This window comes from Scyliorhinus torazame, chromosome 5, assembly GCF_047496885.1.
Source record: "Scyliorhinus torazame isolate Kashiwa2021f chromosome 5, sScyTor2.1, whole genome shotgun sequence".
Classification (NCBI taxonomy): domain Eukaryota; kingdom Metazoa; phylum Chordata; class Chondrichthyes; order Carcharhiniformes; family Scyliorhinidae; genus Scyliorhinus; species Scyliorhinus torazame.
Window position 1 is genome coordinate 98,309,107 of NC_092711.1, and position 21,594 is coordinate 98,330,700.

Here is a 21,594-nt window from a genome sequence, read left to right on the forward strand (position 1 = left end):
TGACGTATGAGAGATTGAATCAGTTAGGAATGTATTCGCTGGAGTTCAGAAGAATGGGGGATCTCAGAGAAACCTACAATATTCTAACAGGACTTGACAGGGTAGATGCAGGAAAGATTTTCCCAATGGTGGGAGTGTACAGAACCAGAGGTCGCAGTCTGAGGATACGGGCTAGACCATTTAGGACAGAGATTTCTTCAACCAGAGAGTGGTGAGTCAGTGGAATTTGTTACCACAGGAAATAGTTGAGGCCAATACATTGCATGTTTTCAAGAAGCAGTTAGATATAGCACTTTGGGCGAAGGGGATCAAAGGATATGGAGGGGGAAGCGGGATTAAGCTATTGAGTTGAATGACAATCCATGATCATAATGAATGGCAGAGTAGGCGGGAAGGGGCAAATGGCCTCTTCCTGCTCTTATTTTCTATGTTTTTTTGTAATCCCTTCCCACACTAAGAGGAGGTGAATGGCTTCTCCCCAGTGTGAACTCGCTGATGTTTCCGCAGGACGGATGAATCAATGAATCCCTTCCCACACTGAGAGCAGGTGACTGGCCTCTCCCCAGTGTGAATTCGCTGATGTTTCTGCAAGGCGGGTGAATCAATGAATCCCTTTCCGCACTGAGAGCATATGAATGGCCTCTCCCCAGTGTGAATTCGCTGATGTTTCAGCAGAGCGGATGAAGCTCTGAATCTGTGCCCACACTGAGAGCAGGTGAATGGCTTCTCCCCTGTGTGAACTCGCTGGTGTGTCTGCAGACTGGATGACTTAGTGAATGCCTGCCCAGTGAGAGCAGGTGAAAGGGCGCTCACCAGTGTGAACTCGCTGATGCTTCCGCAGGTTGGATAAATCATGGAATCCCTTCCCACACGGAGAGCAGGTGAATGGCTTCTCCCCAGTGTGAATTCGCTGGTGTTTCCGCAGGGCGGATGAAGAAATGAATCCCTTCCCACACTGAGAGCAGATGAATGGCCTCTCCCCAGTGTGAATTCGCTGATGTTTCTGCAGGGCAGATGAATCAATGAATCCTTTCCCACACTGAGGGCAGGTTAATGGCCTCTCCCAAGTGTGACTGCGTTGATGAATCTTCAGCTCATATGGGGATCTGTATCCCTTCCCACAGTCCCCACATTTCCACGGTTTTTCCATGTTTTGGGTCTCCTCGTGTCTATCCAGATTGGACAGTCACTGGAAGCCTTGTCCATACACAGAACACGTGCAGTCTCTCCTCACTGAATGGTGTGATGTTTTTTCAGGCTGTGTAATAGTTGATGCTCTTTTCAGTAATTTCACTGGAAATCTCACTCGGGTGTGTGTTGTTTGGGTCTCGGTGCTTTTCTAATCACATGCACGTTTAAAATCTTTTGAAGCCGACAGATCGGACAAACATTTCTCCTTCTTGCCGATGATATCCAGAGCCCGATGATATTCAAATCAGAAGGAATCGAGTGAGTTTGTCACATCGAGACGTGATGTTTGAGATTTCTGTCTGTAATTCCTCCTCTTCCAATAGCCTTTAAAAACAATTTACAAAAGTCATCAGTTAGTACAGGATAGAAATTCAGATCGGACAATTTTATTTCAATGGACATTATTTACTCTATTGTTCTCGAAAAGCTATGAATCTCCATCCCACACAATCTCCCTCCATTCTCACTCTGCTGTGTCTAATATTCAGCCTCCCAATTCTCCTGAAGGTGCTGATTCATGTTGAGTGATAGATCAGCTCATTGCTTCCTGTCCAAGACACAGAGATTATAACAGGAGCAAGAGTAGACCATTCGGCCCACTGAGTCTGCTCAACCATTCAATGAGATCCTTGGCCGATCTACCTCAGCACCATTTTCCCCACACGGTCCCCATATCCCTCGATATCTTCAATATCTAGAAACCTGTTAATATTTGTCTTGAACATACATGATGACTGAGGCTCCACATTCCTCTGGGGTAGAGAATTCCAAAGCTTCACCACATCCACGAGTGAAGAAATCCCTCCTCATCTCAGCTTTCACTCTATTTTTGCCTGTTCCCCATAACCCTTAACTCCATTGTTAATAAAATATCTGTCAAACTTGTGCTTCAATATATTCAATGACTCCCAGATACAACTGGTGCCTGTGGAAGAGAAATCCAAAGACTAACAACCCTCTGAGGGAAGAGATGACTGGAAATCAAAACGTAGCTACAGTCTTATATTACAAGACAAGAAATAATAATACATTTACTTTATTACAAACTAAATAATATATCTAATCTGGACCATGCAACAACACTCGCGATATCTCTGTCCATTATTAATTTAATTGCCCTGAAAAGTCAGCCATCTCCTGGGGAACCCACCCCTTTAATTGTGAACATTAGGAAAGAGACAATCTTTTTTGAAATAGATTTAGAGTAACCAATTATTTATTTTTTTTGCAATTAAGGTGCAATTTAGCGTGGCCAATCCACCTACTCTGCACATCTTTGGGTTGTGGAGCTGAGACCCATGCAGAGACAGGGAGAATGTGCAAACTCCACACGGACAGTGACCCAGGGCCAGGATCGAAGCCGGTAAGGCGCTGTGAAGCAGCAGTGCGATGCTTTTAGTCACTCAAATAAATGCGTCAACCGGTTAAGGCAATGTTTTTCAAACTTTTTTTCCGGGGACCCATTTTTGTCAACCGGCCAATCTACGTGACCCACGCCGGCCGACCTTCGCGACCCACGTTGGCCGGCCTTCGCGACCCACCATTTTCTCTTACCTTGTTTGCTGCTGACAAAATGAAGGATTTGCAATCGTGTCCAAAGCCCGTGATGTCAATGTTCAGGGGGCAAGACCTGCTCTCTGCCTCCCTTCTAGAATACATCAAATTTTTTTTTCAATCTTCTGCGTCTCTGATTGTGCAAATTCGCTGGCAACAGCTGGCTCTTTGGTTTTTTTTTGGGGGGGGGGAGGGGTTTATTTGATAAAGTTTAACAGGAAAAAAATGCAGAAACTGAAAATGTTTTCATCCTCTAGAAATTGGAGTTTCACCACATTGTTTTTTGAAGAATAAAGGGATTAAGGGATATGGTGTTCGGGCCGGAAAGTGGAGCCGAGTCCACAAAAGATCAGCCATGATCTCATTGAATGGTGGAGCAGGCTCGAGGGGCCAGATGGCCTACTCCTGCTTCTAGTTCTTATGTTCTTATTTCACCTAAACATTACAATTAAAAATGTTAAAAAATAAAAGATACTTAAAAATCAATCAATTAATTGATAAAACTTCCAAATACGACCTGCAGGCACTTTGTTTTGGAATGTTTAAAAATCAAGATTAAAAACGCTGACATTCTTGGTTGAAGTTACAGCTGCGGTGAAACCATCGTTGGATCACTCACCATTCTTGAGTAAGAGACTTCCACTTCATCAGCATCAAAGTTCAGAAAGCAACCAATCACATCATTCTCCCCAAACTTTTTGCAGCCGGCTTTTAACAATGCCGGCTGCGAACGGCCTTCAAAAAGGCTGCGACTAGACATTAAAAAATGCAGCCGCACTGCGCCTGCGTGCCCCGCTCATCGGTGCGTATGCGCAAAGCTCATGTGCAAGACGCTGAGCATGCGCACCGGTGAGCGAGCACGCATGCGCAGTGCGGCCACGTGGTTTTTATATGTTTGTGGCCATTTTGAAGGCCGCTTGCAGCCGACATTATTAAAAGTCAGCTGCTGCGGCTGTTGCGCACGGATTTGCGCGTTCGGGAGCGCCGCGACGGACGGCTCCATGGCCCTCCCGATACCTGCCCACAACCCACCCGCGGGTCGTGCCCCCGACTTTGACAATGCCTGTGTTAATGAGATGGGTGGGTGTAGTTGGAAACACTTTGTGGAGCCGTGAACCTTCACGTAAATATTTTTTCTACCAATTCAGGGGCAATTTAGCGTGGTTCCAGTTTGGGCTCAAATCATCAATGAGGACTCTGATCTCTGGGAAGGAAGGAAACCCTGGCAGGTGGGCGGGGAGGATTCACAAACACCCGCTGGAGGCCCCAAACCCCCAATAAGACCCATTGATTTTATTGTCAGTCTGCAGACAGGAGCTGGAGAACTGAACCCAGGCAGAGGAGAGGGAGGGAGAAAACTGGGAGTGGAGGAAAGAAATGGTGCAGATGGGGAGATGGGTTTGGATTTCAGTCCAGGGAGTAGGGAGAGTGTGTGGGACGGGGATTTCCAGCTTTGGGGGAACAAGAGAGGAAACAATGGTACATTGAAACAAGAATTGTCTGTTCAGAATTTCTATCTGGACTGACAGTGATGACTTTTTTTTTTTTTAATTTGAAAAAAATTACATTTAGAGGACCCAATTATTTTTTTTCCCCAATTAAAGAGTAATTTTAGCGTGGCCAATTCACCTACCCGGCACATATTTTTGGATTGTGGGGGCCAGACCCACGCAGACATGGGGAGAATGTGCAAACTCCATACGGACAGTGACCCAGAACCGGGATCAAACCCGGGTTCTCGGTTAACCACTGAGCCACCGTGCCTGCCCCTAATGATGACTTTTGTAAACTCCTTTTACAGGATATTACAAGGGGAGAATTTACAGATGGAAACTCAAATGAAACTTCACAAAGGGCAGCACGGTAGCATTGTGGATAGCACAATTGCTTCACAGCTCCAGGGTCCCAGGTTCGATTCCGGTTTGGGTCACTGTCTGTGCGGAGTTCGTACATCCTCCCAGTGTGTGCGTGGGTTTCCTCCGGGTGCTCCGGTTTCCTCCCACGGTCCAAAGATGTGCATGTTAGGTAGATTGGCCATGATAAATTGCCCATAGTGTCCAAAATTGCCCTTAGTGTTGGGTTGGGTTACTGGGTTATGGGGATAGGGTGGAGGTGTTGACCTTGGATAGGGTGCTCTTTCCAAGAGCCGGCGCAGACTCGATGGGCCGAATGGCCTCCTTCTGCACTGTAAATTCTATGATAATCTATGATAATCAAGATTTAACAGTCACTCCATTCATCAGGACCTGAATATCATTGGCCCGTGAATGTGGAAGAAGAAATGTTTGTCTGTTCTGTCTGTAGGAAAAGGTACCAAGAACAGTGTGACTGAAAACCCCCCAAAACACACACGACTCGCATGAGAATGTTCCAGTGAACTGACTGTGGAAAGATCTTTAACCAGTTACACAGTCTGAAAAAACATCACTCCATTCACAGCGGGGAGAGACCGTACACATGCTCTCTGTGGGGACAAGACATAAACTGTCCGTCAAACGTGTAGAGGGACAAGGATACCAGCAGCTTGCTGAAACCATGGAAATGTGGGGACTGTGGGAAGGGATTCAGATCCCCATGTGAGCTGGAGATTCATCACCGTAGTCACACCGGCGACCGACCATTTGCCTGTTCTGAGTGTGGAAAGGGAGTCCCTCAGTGAGGAGTTACCAGGATGTGGGAGCAGAGCTGGTGCGGGAGCGAGCGGCCTTTAATAAGGTTCAGGCTGCTCTATGTAAGAAAGGAGTTTGATTCGGGGTAGTATACCTGGCAAAGCTGCGGCTACATAGGAGTCTAAAGACTTCCATTTTGAGACACTGGAGATGAATGCCTTTATTGTAAAGCATGGACTGGGGTCCAGTTATCTGTATTGGACAATATCTACGTTTTCTGTGGGGTGGGATGGGTGTTGTGATCTCCTCTATATAGTTTTTGGTATTTTCTGGTAAAATCTGTTTCAGGGTGAAGTGAGATTTTCTTTATGAAGCACAATGTAGATATATAGGGGGTGGGAGACGGGTGAGCTGACTGATGACTAAAGAACTGTTTTTGTTTTACTCTGAGTGTATGGGTACGTCTGTGGCGGCCATCTTGGGTGGACTCTTGGCCTGTACATTTTGAAGATTTACTGTATAGTCCCTCATGGCTGATTCCGTGATGGGGGGATGGGGAGAACCCTGATTCAGCTGGTCACCTGGAACGTAAGGGGATTGGGTGGACCTGTGAAGAGGTGGAGGATTTTCACTCACCGAAAGAATGTAAGAATCTAAATGCTGCTGTGGTGTTCTTGCAGGAGACTCACTTGCGGGTTAGAGATCAGACCAGACCGTGGAGGGGTGAGCCAAGTGTTTCACTCGGGCTTTGACAAAGGGTTCAAGGTGCTGCAATTCTTTTGTTTTATAAATTTAGAGTACCCAATTCATGTTTTCAAATTAAGGGGCAATCTAGCGTGGCCAATTCACCTACCCCGCACATCTTTGGGTTGTGAAACCCACACAATCACGGGGAGAATGTGCAAACTCCACAGGCAGTGACCCAGGGCCAGGATCGAACCTGGGACCTCGGCGCTGTGACGCAACAGTGCTAACCACTGCACCACCGTACTGCCCGTGAGATGCTGCAATTCTAATCGATAAACAGGTCCCGCTTTCGGTCACTAAGATCATTGCGGACAGTAATGGGAGATACGTGGTGGTCAGTGGGTCATTGCCCCTAACTGGGACAATGTGTCATTTGCAAATTAATTGTTGGGACCCATCCCAGACCTGGATACACATCAAATAATTCTTGGAGCAAATCTCAATTGCGTACTGGATCCTAAAATGGATTGGTCCAAGCCCATTCAACTGCTACAAAAACAGGAAAAGGGAATGAAACCGGACGGACCACCCGGCAGTGACCCGGGCACCGGAAACGACAACAGCGAACCCAGCAAAAGATAAAGAAAAGCTGTTCATTAGCAGATTGTAAAAGGATTCTGGGACACAGATTTATGATTGTGAGCAAGATCTAAAGGGAAGATTTTACGCAGTGAGGGGTAATGACCTGAACTCAATGCTTACACACAAAAGGTTGATAATCTCCAGGTCCTGATAACCCGAATGGTGCTGTCAGAATTTGATGTGAGGATTGATTGTGAGTTTCCTGTCTGCGAATCCCTTTCTAAGCCCCTGTGAAAGAAGTTTACAAAGGCATTACTGTCAGTCCAGAAATGAAATTCAGGAAAGATAAACATTTCTCCTGGTTTGAGTTTGCTGTGTGTAAATCCTCCCCTACTAATCCCCTGTAAAAGGAGTTTCCATAATTTATCACCATCAGTCCAGGATAGAAATTCACCATATTCTCCCCTCCTGCTCCCTGATCCAGGATGACCACTCATGCCCCCCGCTGCACACTGTCCCTCTTATCATCAGCAGTCCCTCGATTTGAGGGTGTTGTCTACTCAGGGTTGGGAGTTTCTGCCCTGGGTCTTCATGTGACTGAACAGAGCCACAGAACTTTGGACACATGGGACAGGATGTCCAATGAATCATAGAATCTACAGTGCAGAAGGAAACCAATTGGCCCATCGAGTCTGCACCGGCATTACCTGATCTGGCCAACTCACTGAAATGTGGTTTATTCTGAATTGCCCAGCAAGCCACTCAGTTTAAGGGCAATTAGGAATGGGCAACCAAGCTGGTTTGCCCGTGACACTCACACCCCATAAAGAATAGAGAAAATCAAAGGACTGTTTCCAGTGCTGGTTTCCAAGGAATCTGTACTGGGCCCTTCACTCCTGGTGACATCATTGATTTGAAAGTAAATGTAGGAACATGAATAAGAAGTTTACCTGTGACACAAAAATGATTTAACACTTGATAGTGAGGAAGAAAGCTGGAGGGAAGACAAGGCAAAGGATTTCATGATAAATGACAGGAGAGGGCTAGTATGGCCAGAGCTAGATTCCTGTGTACAGGGAGATTGCACCAGAGAGAGTACAGAGGGGATTTAACAACATCAGCCAGAAATTGACAATGTTTGCTCTGAGGAAAGTTTGGACAAACTGGGGCTGTTTTCTTTGGAACAGAAACCAAAATGAAATTTTGAAAAGCAGCCTGGCTAGCTCAGTCGGTAGAGCAAGGGAGTCTTAATCCCAGGGCCGTGGGTTCAAGACCCACGTTGGGCGCTTCAGCTTCTTTAATCTGAGAACATTGAGCTGAACTGTTTTATGGGCGACACGGTAGCACAGTGGTTAGCACTGTTGTTTCACAGCGCCAAGGTACCGGGATTCAATTCCCACTTGGGACACTGTCTGTGCGGAGTCTGCACATTCTCCAGTGTCTGTATGGGTTTCCTCCCACAAGTCCCGAAAGACGTGCTTGTTAGGTGAATTGGACATTCTGAATACTCTCCCTGTGCCCAAATAGGTGCCAGAGTGTTACTACTGGGGGATTTTCACAGTTACTTCATTGCAGTGTTAATGTAAGCCTACTTGTGACAACAATAAAGATTATTCTAAATGTAGAAAATTCTGGGGGATCATGGTGGCACAGTGGTTGTGTGCCTGCGTGCTGGGGACCAGAGTTCGATCCTGGCTCCGGGTCACATTCTGTAAGGAGTTTGCACATTCTCCCATTGTGTGGGTTTCAACCCCACAACCCAAATATGTGCAGGGTAGGTGGCTTGCCCAAATTAAATTGCCCCTTGATTGGAAAAATATATAAATTTACATTTTAAAACAATTCTGAGGGATCTAAATAGATTGGATAGGAAGGTCCTATTCCCTTTGGTTGAGGGATACATATAAAAGGAGGCAGAGAGGGAAGGACAAGGAGGTTTAGAGGGTGGTGAGGATCTGTGACATGCTGCCTGAAATGATGGCAGAAACCCTCATAACATTTAAAAAGTATTTAGATAGACATCTGAATTGATGTAACTTAAAAAGCTACAGGCCACAATCTGGAAATGGAGTTTAGGCTGAATACCTACTTTGTAGCCACGATGAGCTGAATGAAATGCAACAGGAACAACAAACATTAATGAAATCCGGGATAGTAACTCTCACTACTAACAAGGTCAGCAGTTTGCCCAGTTTAGCTGCCAAGTATGCTAATGTGGTAATTTTAAAATTTACCTGCATACATAAGAGTACAACAGCAAATGATTTAACTTCCCCAATGTGATCGGTGTAATTAGTCTCAAATTTAACCCGGAATGGTCATTTAAATTTCCCAGTCACTCTGATATCTGAAATCTTTATCGACGGACAGAACAGACAAACCATTTTACCTCCCAATGATATTCAGGTCCTGATGATTCGAGTAACTTAGTCAGACGATTATGTGATGTTTGGTTTGAAATTCCCGTTAGTAAATCCTCCTCTTTCTAAAGGAGTTTCCAAAGGAATTTCACTCTCAGTCCAGGAGAGAAATTCACAAGAGTCTCTCTTGGGGCTTCTGGGTCGAGAACGGCCGCGCACGCGCCTTGCTGCACCTGAGAAAGATGGCGGCCGCGCATGCGACCTGAGAAAGATGTCGGCCGCGCATGCGCACTGCTGCACCTGAGAAAGATGGCGGCCGCGCAGGCGCCCTGCAGCATATCAACACCAAAACAGATGACAGCCGTTTACAGGGGCCGATCAGACAGAAAAACACCGATGCGGCCGCCCCATTCGGTACAAACACCGAACTGTATCAAAAGTGCCGGAACCAATTTATCACTCTAAGGAACGTAACGGAACAATGGCGGATAAGTCTACCCGGAATGCCGGGCGCGGATGAATACGCCCTATCTCCATCACAGGAGCCAGAACGAGTAGGCGTCAAAATGTCCCGCCCCCGGAAGTCGCCTCTCTGTGCGGAGCATGCGCGGTGCTGCTCCGGGCTGAGTGCAGCCGCAGTGATAGTGAGTCCAGCTCCCAGACGCTGAATGAGATCCGCCGCCAGCCCAGACAATCGTGACAACCCAAACCCCCAATGATGTGGAGATGCCGGCGTTGGACTGGGGTGAGCACAGTAAGAAGTCTTACAACACCAGGTTAAAGTCCAACAGGTTTGTTTCGATATCACTCCTTGGAAGGAGCAGCGCTCCGAAAGCTAGTGCTATCGAAAAAACCTGTTGGACTTTAACCTGGTGTTGTAAGACTTCTTACCAACCCCCCCCCCCCCCCCCCCCCCAATAAGACCCATTGGTTTTATTGTCAGTCTGCAGACAGGAGCTGGAGAACTGAGTCCAGGCAGAGGAAAGGGAGGGAGAAAACTGGGAGTGGAGGAAAGAAATGATGCAGATGGTGAGATGGGTTTGGATTGCAGCCCAGGGAGGAAGGAGAGTGTGTGGAACGGGGATTTACAGCTTTGGGGGAACAAGAGAGAGAAAAATGTTCCAGCGAAACTAGAATTGTCTGTTCAGAATTTCTACCCTGGATTGACAGTGATGACTTTTGTAAACTCCTTTTACAGGATATTGGAAGTGGAGGATTGGATGACAGAAAACTCAAACCAAACATCACATCAAAATTTGACAGTCACTCAATTCATTAAGAGCTCAATATCTTCATTCTTTGAATTTGGAAGGAGAAGTGTTTGTTCTGTTTCAGCAAGGTGACTGCAAAAGCACCGAGACTCACCCCAATGAGAGTTTTCCAATCCATTGACTGTGGGGAGAGTTTTAACCAGTTACACAGCCTCAAAAAAATGTATCACATCATTCACTGCAGGGAGAAATTAAATGCTTGTTTGTGAAAAAATGAAATGAAAGTCGCTTATTGTCCCAAGTAGGCTTCAAATGAAGTTACTGTGAAACGCCCCTAGTCGCCACATTCCGGCGCCTATTCGGGGAGGCTGGTACGGGAATTAAACTGTGCTGCTCGCCTGCCTTGGTCTGCTTTAAAAGCCAGCGATTTAGCCCAGTGTCCTAAACCAGCCCCAGGCTAAACCAGTGTGGACAAAGCTTCATCCGGGAGAGACATAAAGACCCCTCACCATGGAGAAACTGTGGAAATGTGTGCACTGTGGGAAGGGATTCAGTTACCCATCACAACTGGAAGTTCATCGTCGCAGTCACACTGGGGCGAGACCATTCACCTGCTCTGTGTGGGAAAGGATTCAGCTGTCCATCTGCCCTACTGAACCACCAGAGAATTCACACTGGGGAGAGGCCATTCACCTGCTCTGACTGTGGGAAAGGATTCATTAATTCATCCAACATTCTGATACACCAGCAACTTCATACAGGGGATAGACCGTTCACCTGCTCTGAATGTGGGAAGGGATTCACACGTTCATACAACCTTCTGACACATCAGCAGGTTCACAGTGAGGAGAAGCCGTTCACTTGCTCAGTATGTGGGAAGGGATTCACTCGTTCATCCAACCTATTGAATCACCAGCGAGTTCACACTGGGGAAAGGCCATTCAGCTGCTCTGTGTGTGGGAAGAGATTCAGTCAGTCATCCAACCTGCTCACACACCAGAGAGTTCACAGTGGGGAGAGGCCATTCACTTGCTCCATATGTGGGAAGGAATTTTCTCATTTATCTTATCTTCTGGAACATCATTGAGTTCACACTGGGAGCGGCCATTCAACTGCAATGTCTGAGGAAAGGGGTTTACTCACTCATCCCACCTGTTAACACACCAGCGAGTTCACAAGCGACTACAAGGTTTAGATTATACCCTCATTGATGTTGTTAATCATGTCCAGGACTGAATAATGTTCACTCTGACTGCCTTAATCTACTGATGAGGTTTATTGTTCTGAATAAATGTGAAATAATTCAGCTTTGTTTGAAACGTTGTTGCAGATTTTTGTCTTTCCCACCTGAGTGTTGAACATCACCTGTCTGGAGCTGAGAAATGACAATCTGGGGGAGGATCATATGGCAGGAACAGAACTTCAGCCTGGACACAGTCCTTCAGGGTCACACTGAGAGAGACAAATGACACTTTGGTCTTTCTCATTACTCTTCACTGTCAGCAAAGTCCCCGTGTGGGTTAATCCTGAGATGTGTAAGAAATATGTTCCATCCGCTCTCCGCCAAATCTCAGAACCCCTAGACATGGAACAGAAGTCTTCTTTACAACTGTGTTCAGAGTCGGGAAGAACAATGGTGAATGCTGGAAATGTAATAATAATAATTGCTTATACATATAGGCTTCAATGAAGTTCCTGTGAAAAGCCCCTAGTCGCCACATTCCAGCACCTATTCGGGGAGGCCGGTACGGGAATTACACCCGCGCTGCTAGCCTTGATCTGCATTACACGCTTGCTGTTTAGCCCACTGTGCTGTCAAATCAGCAATTGGTGTAAAACTGTGATGTTCCTGATTGAATGTAAAGCAGCTGGTTTGTTTCCAGGCTGAAAATGCATCGGAATCCGTCTAAAACATTTTAATGTGTTTGTGTGACAGTCACAATGAATTCATTGAATTGAAACCTACTTAAAATAGATTGCTGGAAGTTTGCATTAAAAACCAGCAGGAGGTCATCACAGGAACCTGGTAACAGCAGGGAGAATTAGACAATAGTTTCATTCCCAGATAAAGAAGGAGCTGCAGCTTGTGTCCAAGAATTTCCAGTTTTATTGATGTGTGCTTCCCACATTCCGTCCTTTTAAATAAACCTCACCCCTACCAGCCTTTTACAATCATAAACATAACAGAGAAAAGGGTGAAGCTGTGCCTGCCCCTTTAACTGGGAGCTGAGCAGTGTCAGAGCCCCGACTGTCCCTTTAAGAATGAGTGATGTGTTCAGCTGAAGATTCCTATTGGCCGTTTTCTGGGTTGTCTCCTTATTCTGATCGTTCTCAGTGATCCTCGGGTGTGTGAACCTGCTCTCCTGTCTCTCATTCTCTTCTCTCTCAGATTATCACAGGCAGGAAGTCTGTTCATGGTGATAACATGAAACTGACGCCTGCAATTTCATTCTCAGGTAACACAACTTCCTGTTTCTGTGCTGCCAGTTCCAAACCACACATCTGACATCTGAGCAGAAAATAAACCCATTGACCACAATCTGGTGATAACATCTGTCAGTGTGGCCTATATCTGTCCACAGAGTCAATGCAGAGTCACACAGATCACATTGTGGTGACATTTACAAATGAGCCGGTTATTTCTGTTCAGAGTCTCCATTCCCAGACAGAACCGTCTGTGTCTGTGGATCAGTCACTGAGTTATTTCTGTTCTCTGTAGCTAGGAACTGATAACCTGCTCCCTTATATTTTATATTATTCTTTCTGTGTTACTTGTTTCCTCTATTTCTCAGCTTTTATCTCTTGCCACCTCACCTTTCTGTTTTTTAAAATCTCTCAGTTCTTCTCTCAGTCTTTCTTTCTCCTTCCATCTATATTTCACTCCTATTCCTATTTAATTGAGGTGTTCAAAATCATGAAGTGTTTGTGATAGATTGAAGAAGGAAAAAGAGGGAGAAAAACAGAAATGTTGGAAAGTCAGCAGTTCTGGCAGCATCGGTACAGAGAGAAACAGAGTTAACGTTTCGAGTCCCTGTGACTCAGAGCAAGAGAAACCGGGATTGTCCCTCTGAGATCAGGGAAAGTGAAGGGGAGATTTAATAGAGGTGTTTAAAATGAGGAAAGATTTGTGATAGTGTCGATGGGGAGAAACTGTTTCCCAAGAGCAGGAGGGTTTATAACCAGAGGACACAGAGGTTTAAGATATTTTACAACAGAACCCAAGGAGGTGATGAGGAGAATTGTTTTTACACAGTGATGTGATGTGATCTAGAATTCACACTGACAGGCTGCAGGAAGCAGATTTAACAGTAAATTTCAAAGGGAATTGGATAAATTCTTGTGGACGGTAAGTTATGGTGAATGGGGTTAATTGGACAGTTCACTCATCTTTGTGACATTCTGAATTTTGCTCAAACTGATGTTTTAACATTTGACCTTTTCAATCACAGTGTGTCTCAAAGAGAAGATTAAAACTTTGGTTTTGATGAGCTGTCGGATACATTTCCTGTGTGACTATGTAACTTGGGACCACAAGAAGGATCTGAATATTTTCAGTTCCTCTAACAGATGTACCTCGAATATCAGAAATCTCTGGAGGTCCCCATGTCCTCATTGCTGTCCCCTTGAGTATAACAGCTCTCAGTCAGGTGGAGTCAGTCACACGTGGTTCTGTCATGTTTCCATTCCTATTTTATCACACACCTCCCAGTGACCACTCACCACAACACAGACACCTCAAAATATCATTGCTTCCTTACACCTTGTCCTCCTATTACAATTGGATATTTACTGGGCCTTTTGTCTCCATTAATGTCAGCTTACCTGCAGGTCAAATGACCTCAGAGGCACTGGAACCAGACTCTGTTTATTGTACCAGCCTCATTCAGCCCAGGACCTGCAGTGGTAACATACACCAGAATTGGAATAAAAGGCAGGTTATTGTCTGATGAAGGGTAGCCGCCTAGTGCTTAGGGCTTGATCATAAATCATAGAATTTACAGTGCAGAAGGAGGCCATTCGGCCCATCGAGTCTGCACAGGCCCATGGAAAGATCACGCTATCTAAGCCCACACCTCCACTGTAACCCGGTAACCCAGTAACACCATCTAACCTTTTTGGACACTAAGGGCGATTTTGCATGGCCAATCCACCAAACCTGCACATCGTTGAAATGTGGGAGGAAACTGGAGCTCCCGGAGGAAACCCATGTGGACACGGGGAAAACGTGCAGACTCCGCACAGATACTGACCCAACATGGGAATCGAACCTGGAACCCTGGAGATGTGAAGCAACTGTGCTAACCACTGTGCTGTGGTGGCACTGCTGCCTCACAGTGCCATGGTCCCGGGTTCGATCCTGGCCCTGGGTCACTGTCCGTGTGGAGTTTGTAAATTCTCCCTGAGTCTGTGTGTGTCTCACCCCCACAACCTGAAGGTGTGCAGAGTAGGTGGATTGGCCACACTAAATTTCCCCTTGGAAAAAAATTAATTGGGTACTCTTAAAAAAAATTTTTTTAAGGTTAATGTCTAATGGGACAGAGTAACACACACCAGAAGCGGATTATATTATGTTGTCAACAAACCATGACTACTTCACTATTATTTGAAAACCAAATTTAGTTTTGGTTCTCTAGATGCTTACTGTATCATCATTACATTTGATCCATACTGCAGCCTGACTTAAGGGACCAGACAGTGTTAGTTGCTCTCAAATTGAGTGAATCCTTTGCTGTTTCTCCTCTGGGCCCCATCTCCACTATTATTGTTACTGAGACTCTCACTGTTATTATTGGACAATCAAGGAGCACGGCGGCACAGTGGTTAGCACTGCTGCCTCACGGTGCTGAGGTCCCAGGTCCCATCCTGGCTCTGGATCACTGTCCATGCGGAGTTTGCACATTCCCCCGTGTTTGCGTGGGTTTTGCCCCACAATCCAAAGATGTGCAGGGTAGGCGGATTGGCCACGTAGTCTAAAGTTATTTTTTAAAACATTATTGGACAATCAGCGAGTCAGCCTGAGCCTGTGGCGTCTGTCACCATCTAGAACTGTCACAATGCCCGGGTGATTGACAGCGGCTCCGGACCAATAGGAAGAGCGGGACTGGACACCCGACCGAGAGCGGCTGATCCTCCAACCACTCGGAGTGAATGAGGGGTGGGACCAGCTGATATTGAAGCATGCGCAGTGTCAGTAATGGCGATGGAGAGCGGCTACTTCTTCTTTGTATCCATAATTTGTAAGAGGCGGTTAACAATATGTAGGGTGCGTGAGATCGCGGGGAAGGTCGTAAACGCTGCGTAAGCACATTGTGTGAGTCATTAAACTCTGAAAAGAGTTTACCGGACCCAGATTGTACCGAGTGGGGCTGCAGCCCCTCATTTTCGGCCTGGATTAACGGCCGCCATCTTTATTGGAATGAGTGTGCACCATGGCGCATGCGTGGTCGCCATCTTTGTCGGGGGCAACGTTTTGATGAGTGGGAGGAGCTTGTTACCCATTGTTCAGAATGCAGACAACTTGTCCATCAAACTGTTATCACCCTTTGAGTCCCAATGTCTGAATGATGGGGCGGTGGATTGATGGAAAGAAAGGGAAATACATCCTGCTCTCCTGATCCCAATACCTGATGGTCTCAAGATCTGTGGTTCTGTCCACCCATGGCAAAAACTCAAGACTCTGAGTAGACGTCATCCTCAAATGAAGGACTGCTGATGACGACGAAGGGCAAAGTATAAGCGGGGAGAGCGCAGTACAGTGGTTAGCACTGGGACTACGGCGCTGAGGACCCGGGTTTGAATCTTGGCCCTGGGTCACTGTCCGTGTGGAGTTTGCAAATTATCCCTGTGTCTGCGTGGGTTTCACCCTCATGTGCAAGGTAGGTGGATTGACCATGCTAAATTGTCCCTTAATTGGAAAAAATGAATTGGGTACTCTAAAGTTATTTTTAATAACTTTATTTTAAAAAAATTATTGGATAATCAGCCTGAGCCTGTGGCAGCTCTCACCATCTGGAACGGTCACAATGCCCGGGTGATTAACAGCGGCTCCGGACCAATAGGAAGAGGAGTGGCAGGCTGGAGGACTGACCGAGCGCAGCTGGTCCAACCAATCAGAGTGAATGAAGGGCGGGGCCGGGCTATGATGAAAGCATGCGCAGTATCAGTAATTGCTCCATAAATTGCCTTAATTGGAAATAAATAAATACATAAATAAATAATTGGATACTCTAAAAAAAAATTAAAGTGCAGAGGGGAGCAGGAGAAGGGAAGGTTGGGAATTTCTATCCTAGACTGGCAGTCATAGAATCCCGACAGTGCAGAAGGAGGCCATTCAGCCCATCAAGTCTGCACAGATCCTCTGAAAGAACACCCTACCTAAGCCCCCGCCCTGTTCCCGTAACGCCACCTAACAAACATATCTTTGGACATAAGGTGCAATTTAACACGGCCAATCCACCTTTGGACTGTGGGAGGAAACTGGAGCACCCCGAAGAAATCAACACAAACACAGGCAGACAGTGACCCACACAGACAGTGACCCAAAAGATCGAAATTGAATCCAAGTCCCTGGTGCTGTAAGGCAGCAGTGTCAATCGCTGTGCCACCGTGCTGCCCCACACAATGATGGATTTGGGAAACTCCTTTTACAGGAAGTTAGAAAGGGAGAATTTACACAAGACAAACCCAAACCACAAATTTATTTTCTGAATTCCATTTTTGGATTGACATTGATACCTTTTGTAAATTGCATTTTCAGGGTATTAGAAGAGGATTTACAGACAGGAACCTTGAGCAAACTCTTACATCACAATGTGACAGCTTCACTTGATTCATCAGGAAGTGAACATTATCGTCCTTTGAACGCAAGTGTTTGCGTTTCAGGTCATTACCATTCGCTGTGTTTACACACTCACTCACACACTCACTCACACACACACACACATACATACACTCCCTCGCTGTCTCTGCCTCTCTTTCCCAAATGCTCTCTGTCCCACACACACTCTGTCTCTCCCGCACCCTCTCTCTTGCACCCTCTCTCTCTGTCTCTCGCACCCTCTCTCTCACTCACACCCTCTCTCTCGCACCATCTCTCTCACACACACTCTCCCTCTCTCCTCCCATAGAGGTGAACCAGTTGTTTTTTATGACAACCCAGCAGTTTTCATGGTCACTTTTTCCCAGTGCCGGCCCCACAAATGTCCAGATTCATTCAGCTCAATTTCACAACCTGCCTTTGTGTTTTTGTGGGTTCTCTCTCACTCCCTATTTTCTGTTTTGAATCAATTTTGCAGAGTATTAGAAGTGAAGGAACTTCAGTCAGGAAATTCAAACTGAACATCACATCAAGATCTACACTCACCAAAACGTTTGTAACATAAATATCATGGGAGTTTGAAGATGGAAGGAAGATACACCGTTCACAGAGGGGAGAAACCGTACACGTGTTCTGTGTGTGGACAAGGCTTCAGTCGATCATCTGGCCTTTCGAAACATAAATGCAGTCACACCGGGGAAAAACCATGGGAATGTGGGGATTGTGGGAACGGATTTGATTGTCCGTCCAAGTTGAAAATCCATCAGCGCATTCACACTGGGGAGAGACCATTCACCTGCTTCGAGTGCGGGAAAGGATTCATACACACATACCACTTGCAGACACACCAACACATTCATGCTGGGGAGAGGCCATTCACCTGTTCGCAGTGTGGGAAAAGATTTGCTCATTCCGCCAATCTGCTGAGACACCAGCGAGTTCACACTGGGGAGAGACCATTTAAATGTCCAGACTGTGAGAAGTGTTATAAGAGTTCTGGGGAAGTGATATCTCATCAACGTGTTCACACCGAGGAGGCCGTTCAGGTGCTCTCACTGTGGGACTGGGTTCAGACGATCATCTGACCTCTCTGTACATCAGCGAGTTCACACTGGGGAGAGACCATTTAAATGTCCAGACTGTGAGAAGTGTTGTAAAAGTTCTGGGGAACTGATATCTCATCACCGTGTTCACACTGACGAGAGACCGTTCAGGTGCTCTCACTGTGGAAGTGGATTCAGGCGATCATCTGACCTCACTGTACACCAGCGAGTTCACACTGCTCGGAGTGTGGGAGGGGATTCACTCAGTTATCCAATCTGCTGATGCACGAGCAAGTTCACAAGTAACTTCAGTGATTGGAGCTCGCTGTTAATCACATCCTGGACTGGAACATGTTCATTGGGGGGTCAGTTGCTGCTGATGTTCATAAACTCTAATACAGTTACAAAGAATTAAATTCTGAATAAAAATAAAGTCAAATCAGTTTGTGTTAAACAAAGCGTGTGGTGTCTTTTTAATATCGCTAACACAAGTTAGTTCCTTTTGAAGGTCTCTTTCTCCCCGTGTCCTCCATCCTCACCTCCAATAACAAGTGTGAGGAGCTCTCACAGCTTCTTTGTCACTAAGATTGAGACAATCTGATCAGCTACCTCTGCTGCTTTCCTCCACTAACCTACCGGACAAAACTGTCTCTAAAGCCCATTTTTGTTGAAGTTCTGAACTTACATCTTTCTCTATTTTCTCTCCCGTCAGAACTCCCCTTGTCCATGAGACCCCCCTTCTGCTCCATTGATAATTCCCATAAACCGCTGACATCCCAACTTCTCCATGTGAGCCGATATAGTGAAGAGCTCTCTATCTCTGCTGGTACTGTCTCTTTCAGTGTTAAATCCACTGTCATCACGCATCCCAAAAAAACACTTGTCCCTCCCAGCTTTGCAAACTACTTCTCCATCTCCAAACTCCCTTTCCTCTCCACAGTCCTTGTACTCAGTTTCTCCGAAGGATCTATCCTTAGCCCCTCCTATTTCTCTACAAGCTGCCACGAGGTGACATGAAATAAAAATCACTTATTGTCACAAGTAGGCTTCAATTGAAGTTACTGTGAAAAGCCCCTAGTCGCCACATTCCAGCGCCTGTTCGGGGAGGCTGGTACAGGAATTGAACCATGCTGCTGGCCTGCCTTGGTCTGCTTTAAAAGCCAGCTATTTAGCCCTGTGCTAAACCAGCCCTAAAACATCATCCAAAAGCACTGTGTTAGTTTTCACATGCACACTGACAACACACAGCTCTACCTCCCCGCCATCCCTCTCCATTCCTCAAACCCCATTTATCCAGGCGAATCACTGAACAACGCAAACACCACATTCACTCTATGCTAATTTACTCATGGTGCAGGTATTCATTTGGAACACATTTGTGATCATTTTTAAATTGAGGTCAGGGCTGCTCGTGCGCCATCAGCAGAATCTATTAAAGGAGATGATTACGATTAAAATGCAGATGGAGAGAAAGACGTGGCGGGGGGAAACAGCTAAATCTAAGAGAAAAGAAAAGTGAACCACAGGAGAAGGGAGGAGAGTGAAGGGACAGGGAATAATAGAGGGGAATCAGAGAGGGTGGGGGGAGGCGAGGGAATGAAAGCCGGAAGGAGAGCATGGGAAACGACAACAAGCTCAGCAAATACAGTAACAGAGAGCAAGAGAAGACTGGCCGAATGGCGGAAGCAGAGGTGAACGCGCAACAACAGCGGCAGTGAAAACCGTCCAGGAGAAGCAAGTAAAAACACCAACACCAGATCAATTCTTGTATTGCTTCTCTGTATTGGACAGAACTACTGTAATTGTTTCTCCGGCACCCAAATGTATATGCACCTCCCCAGTTTCCCAGTCCCCCCCCCCCACAATCAGGTGCCTACTTATTTGTCAAACGTAAGATTGCGAACTGTACAGAGTTGCTGTTCTTGTGCCAGTGTACAATATCCTACCAGTTTTTTCCTTTTTAAAAAAATATATATATTTCAATCTGTGTACATAACTGTAAATATACTATGTTCAAAAACCCAATAAAAAACATTTATTAAAAAAAAGATTAAAATGGGAATTTCGAACCCAGAGATAGAGAAACGTTTCAGGGAATCAAAAGATTTGGGGAGGATGGTGGGAAGTTGGAGATTAAACCAAGATCAGCCATGATCACAGTGAATGTTGAAGCAGCTCAATGGGCTTTATGGTATACTCCTGCTCCTATTTCATATATTTGTATAGAGGCCAGGATCCTGTGTAGGCCCAGACCGGATGGTAGGTTCCCATCCGTGAAGGAAATTCCTGACCAGGTAGATTTTTATGACAATCCAGCAATTTTCATGGTCACTTTTTCCCAGTGCCGGCCCCACAAATGACCAGATTCATTCAGCTCAATTTCACAACCTGCCTTTGTGTTTTTGTGGGTTCTCTCTCACTCCCTATTTTCTGCTTTCAATCCGTTTCACAGGGTGTGCGAAGGGGAGGATTTGCAGTTGGGAAACTGAAACCAGACATCACATCAGGATCTGAATATCATCGGATTTTTAACATGCAAGAAAATAGCAATGCTGGCAGTGCGGAGAAATGTGGGGACTGTGAGGAGGGATTCAGATCCCTGTCGGAGCTGGAAGCCCATCCGCCCAGTCACACTGGGGAGAGACTGGTCACCTGTCCAGAGTCTGGGAAGGGATTCACCTGATCATCCAACCTGCTGAGACACCAGCGGGTTCATAGTGGGGAGACGCCATTCACCTGCCCAGAGTGTGGGAAGGGATTCACTCGATCATCAGGGCTGCAACACCAGCGGGTTCACACTAGGGAGAGGCCATTCACCTGCTCCACGTGTGGAAAGGGATTTACTGATTCTTCCACTCTGTTGAAACACCAGCAGGTTCACACGGACGAGAGACCTTTTAAATGTGTAGACTGTGAGAGGTGCTATAAAAGTTCCCTCAACCTAAAGCGTCATCAGCGAGCTCACACTGATGAGAGACCGTTCAGGTGCTCAGACTGTGGAACTGGGATCAGGCAGTCATCTGAACTCATTGTACACCAGCGAATTCACACTGGAGAGAGGCCGTTCACCTGCACCGAATGTGGGAAGGGATTCACTCGATCATCAGGGCTGCTACACCAGCGAGTTCACACCGGGGAGAGGCCATTCACCTGCTCCAAGTGTGGAAAGGGATTCAGCGATTCTTCCAGCCTGCTGAAACACCTGCAGGTTCACACTGAAGCGAGACCATTTCAATGCACTGACTGTGGGAAGTGCTATTAAAGTCCTGTGGACCTGATGCGCTAATGTCTCAAATTTCCTTTTTGGCTGTGCCCTTAACAGTAAATAAACTCCAGCTCAGTTATAGGGGTTAATATTCCAGGTAAAAGTTAAATAAATCAGCATTGCGTGAAACAACGTGCATCAAGTATTTCGAAATATTTCGAACAAAAGTTCTTCCTTTTGAAATGTTCTCCCCCCTCTCCCTGTTTCATCCATCCTCACCTCCGACAACAAGTATGTGGAGTTCATGGGGTTTCTTTGTCACTGAGATTGAGACA

The 21,594-nt window shown here is 46.1% G+C and overlaps 2 long non-coding RNA genes and 1 other non-coding gene across 5 annotated transcripts; 2 read left to right on the forward strand and 1 right to left on the reverse strand.

Annotated features, from left to right (window-relative positions):
* Window positions 1–1,147: 1,147 nt before the first annotated feature.
* LOC140421534 (uncharacterized) lies at window positions 1,148–9,192 on the reverse strand. Of its 3 annotated transcripts, none has more exons than XR_011946887.1 (4): window positions 9,013–9,192; window positions 6,804–6,911; window positions 2,746–2,839; window positions 1,148–1,515 (listed from the first exon to the last, which is right to left on the reverse strand). It is a non-coding gene; the product is annotated as an uncharacterized lncRNA (long non-coding RNA). The 3 variants fall into 3 exon arrangements; XR_011946886.1 differs by having other exon boundaries at window positions 2,746–2,911; XR_011946885.1 differs by lacking the exon at window positions 1,148–1,515 and having other exon boundaries at window positions 1,550–2,911.
* Window positions 7,837–7,909, forward strand: trnak-cuu (transfer RNA lysine (anticodon CUU)). The gene has a single exon. It is a non-coding gene; the product is annotated as a tRNA-Lys (tRNA).
* A 395-nt stretch (window positions 9,193–9,587) lies between the features above and the next one.
* LOC140421541 (uncharacterized) lies at window positions 9,588–11,068 on the forward strand. Its single transcript, XR_011946895.1, has 2 exons — window positions 9,588–9,728; window positions 10,182–11,068. It is a non-coding gene; the product is annotated as an uncharacterized lncRNA (long non-coding RNA).
* The last annotated feature ends 10,526 nt before the right edge of the window (window positions 11,069–21,594 follow it).